Source organism: Myotis daubentonii, chromosome 2 (assembly GCF_963259705.1).
Source record: "Myotis daubentonii chromosome 2, mMyoDau2.1, whole genome shotgun sequence".
NCBI lineage: Eukaryota > Metazoa > Chordata > Mammalia > Chiroptera > Vespertilionidae > Myotis > Myotis daubentonii.
In genome coordinates, this window is record NC_081841.1 from 54,082,675 (window position 1) to 54,086,842 (window position 4,168).

The window sequence follows — 4,168 nt, forward strand, 5'->3', positions numbered from 1 at the left end:
TGTCTCCATGCTCTCCAAGTACAAGGCACATCCATTGCAACACATGTTCCCCAGCATGTGGAATGTCCAAAAACCCAACTCAACAACCATTCTGCCCAGAAATGCTGAAGTTCACCAAGTGCCTGAAAACTCGGGTGGTCTCTATTTCTTCTTATCTGAGTTAATGTTTCTCTGACTTTGCAAGTGAGCGCAGTCATCTTTGGGAAGAGAGAAAACGAATGCCCCCATCCTCCTTTCTGGTTCTTTAGGTTTCATTGACTTTGCTGCATGTACAAGACAACACCACAACAAAGAGGAAAAAAAGTTATTTTAAACACTGCATAGAGAAAGGGAAGTTTGGGTGAAAAAGAGAAGGCAGGAGGAAAGGGAGCATGCCCGCCCTTTCCCCAAGGATATCATAGGGATAGTTTCCCTTCAGTCACTAAAACTGCACCAAATTATATATATTTTAGGAAGTTTGAATTAATCACCACTAGCGGGGCTCTGGTGCCAAGCACCCTCCTGCCTTTTGCTCCATGGGTCCCACGCAAGGGTGGCTTTTCTTTTTTTTCAAAGAGGGGTTTCTTTTCTTGCTTTAGTGGAGTCTTGGGTATTCACCTCCCCCACCCCCCCCCACCCCCGCCCCCGTTTTTTTGGAGATGGCGAAATTAAATTTTCTTTCTTTTGATAAGGCATTTTTGAAGGTCCTTTAATTTATTGGGTTCTGCTCAATGAGTGATCAGAGTATGTCTTCTGCTATGACTTCTGAGGGTGTCTGGTCATGAGGGGAACTAGGCTCTGATTCATTTGGCATACAACTTTCTCTCTTCCCCATGTTGAAATATATATGCATCCTCTACCATCTGCCTTTTAGGGCCCCACCAAACTCCAGTTCACAGTATTATGGTGGCATAAATGGGGTCTCTCACCTAATTAGAGTTGAAATGTCCAGCCCTCAGCTATGCCTTTTATATTTAGTCTTTCTCTGGGAGAGGTTAAACAATCTGCTTTAACCAGAAGAATGCTGTTTTGGAATCCACAGCCCCTTTTTGCCCTGATGGGGAAAATATTATTTTCCATATTCTCTTTTAAAATAACTGAAAATTAGAGAGAGGTGGGAGAAAGAGAGAGGGGGGCAGCAGGGGGTGGGGACCGTGAACCTGGGAGGTGGCATCTGTGTGCATGCCTACTTCCTTTCTAGGAGCTCCAAGTCTAAACTTTAAAAGATGGAGGAAGTGATTGAAAGTGATAAATACCTTTTCCAAGCTTTTGGTTTGTTGGCTTTCTGACCAAAAGGGGCCTTTGTTAGATCTCTGCAAGGAAGCCAACTCCAGCCCCCAGTCAACACTCCTCCACCTCTTGCCCAACCCCCCTCAGCTCTCCTGTCTAACTTGAAAATGAACTTGGACTTCCCTCTCAGACAGGCCCTAAAACCAGGAGAGATTTTATTTGTCTGTTTCTGAAGGGCTTCCTAAAGGGGGAGGTGTTTGGGGGAGATAGGGCTCTCTCTCCCACAGCAGAGGATGGGGTGGGGGTGGGAGCCCTGGGGAGGAAAGAAGGGAGAGGAGAACTCTGTTAATTTTTTAACTTTGTGTTTATCCCCTGAACTTCTTTTATCAATTGAGGGTGGGGGAGGGCAATTGACTGGCTGAGATGCTGCCAAAAAAGAAAAGGGAGCAGGAGGGATGAGGGTTAGAAAAGAGATGGCCTGGGGAAGGAGAGGATGAGGAGGGTTGGGAAGGGGCTCTGTGATGAGCTTGGCAGGGGCTGGGAAGCAGTGGAAGAAAGAAGGTTAGAGTAGGGACCCTGGAGGTCACTGGAGGTTTCCTGAGAGTTCCCCATGGAAGGGGTCACCTGATCGCCCTGCCCAAACCCAGTATACCACCAGACAGGGTCTGCGATTAGGGGCAGCCAGAGGAGAATCCAAGAAAAGACTGGTGATAACAGCCTAAATCAGGACCCCTATGTAGGTCCCTGCAGAACCAAAAAGGACAGTTTGGTGTGGCTCCCCAAACAGTAAGCCCTGAGTGGGCAGCAGAAGGGAGTGGATCTCTTTACTGTCTGAAAGTGGGGAGTGGATAGGCCTGGAGGAAGGCGAGTTTGGGTTTGAGAGCAGAAAACACTGAAACTAGGAGAAAGGTGCTGTCTCAGCCATCCTGGCCCCCTTTTCCCCCAAACTGGGGGCCCAGGGAGGGAAAACAATGAACGTGGAAGATGACAGGATGGCAGCCGCTGGTCAGGAGGCGAGTTCACAGACTGGGAGGAGAGGCCCAGGTAGCTCTTCTCTGAGGCCAGGCTGTGGGTGTGGAGACATTAAAGTAGAGCAGGTTCCAGAGGGACCCAGGACCTGGGAGGTGGCATCTGCGTCTGCCTGCTCCTTGGGCCGCGCAACCTTCCAGAGACCACAGAGGTGGAGGGACAGCAGCCAGGAGAGGGCTTGGCAGGGCCAGGGAGCCCCAGCCAGGATCAGCCACTTTTTTTTTCCTTCCCCAACAACACCGCCCTTTGCAACTCACCAGGAATTTTCTCCGACTGTGTGGAAGGCTCTTCGGAACTCAGACACACTCTCCTCTCAGGGCACTTTCCTTGGACCCCTAACCCATTCCTATAAGTGGCCCCTCCATCTTAAAAATTCCTTTCTTTCCTGGATAGTTCAAGCCTGATGTGCCTTCTCCTTCATAAATTTCCTCTTCTATCATGCGGCCTGGACCCTGGACAGGAAAGGGACCCCCCAAATCCTTGCCCACCCACCAAAGCCCCAAGTCCGGGGGCCAGAATCCAGACCCCATGGTGGTGAAGCTCTTTGTTTTCCTGCAGCCTTAGCCCACCTCCTCTTTTTATAACGGGACTTTCTCCCATAAAAGGGGGTGGGGGTGGGCAGGAGCTTCAGAGCTTCAAGCTCTTTTTTCTCTGGAATATGGAGGAAACAGAAGAAGGAAGAAATCAACTAATGCTTAATTTCCAGAGAAGACGATCTGGGTATTGAATAAGGGGCACACCGCACTCATTTCTCTCATCCTTCTCCCTAGCCTGCCTGGCACGCAAGCTACACCCACGTGTATGCCTCAGTCCTGCACCCTCTTGCTGCCAATGCCATGAACTGCCACCTCCGCTCTGTCTTTAATACAATGGGCCAGGAATCCCATCAGCTTCAGAAAGACACGGTCATTGGCCTCCTCCTTTTCCTGGCATTTTCCTTTGGGATGTCTAAGTAGAAATGAGCATGTAAATTAAGTGCATACACAGAGAGATGGCTAGATCCGCAGAGGTCTTTACTGGCAATAGAGGATTTCGGCAGAGGGCTGGGCATCTTTATAAACACATGTGGGCTGTGCCTACAAGGGCATGTGCGGAACAGTGCATGCACCCTGCACTGTCCCTAACATCACATACGTCACACACGTCCAGTGAGGAGACACAAAGAATATCGCCTTTGAGAAAACGAATTTCAGAGTTGAACCTAGCTGGGACTCAGTCCCCAGAGGAAGCTGAGGGCAGAGTGGCTCTGGAGCCTCGCCCTTGCAAAGGTCCCTTTGTAAAAAGAACCCAGAGCAGAGCTCGGCTTTCCGACCGACCAGGGCTGCCGGGCCATTTCCCATCTTCCTGTAGTCTAATGCAGCGCAACTAGAGACCGGGAGCCACACTCCTGTTCATTGGTCTTGGTTTTCTGTAACTTCGTCCGTTTTCCAGCGCCGCCGCCGCCCAGTGTGTGCACCCCGGGGGGGGGGGCGGGGGGGGGGAGGAGATGGGGGAGGCGCGGTGAGCGCGAAGCCGAGGGTTGCAGCGCCCGGCTTTCTAGGGCGGGATCGCCTCGGAGGTGTAATTACTACGTTTCCAGTGGTGCATATTCTCCCGGAGTGTTTAATTTGGTTTTATTTGTGTCCCAGCGAGATCCACATTTTTGTCGGGGGAGGAGGGAGAAGCGACCCCAGGCTTAAAGTTAATTAAGCAACAAGGCTTTGCTCTCCGCCGCCCGCCCGCTCGCCCGCCCGCGGGCTCTGGCAACGCCGCCTCCCGCCCCGCTCGGCGCGCCCGGGCCCTGGAGCCGGCAGTTTCAGGCGCGGAAGGTCTTGGGGAACCGAAAGAAGGAGCATGAGGACACTGCACCGGCCGCTTTTAACTCCCTGAGCCCTGAACGTTCCCCTCCAGCCTTCTCACCTCCACGCGTCTCTTGGAACCTACATCTTCT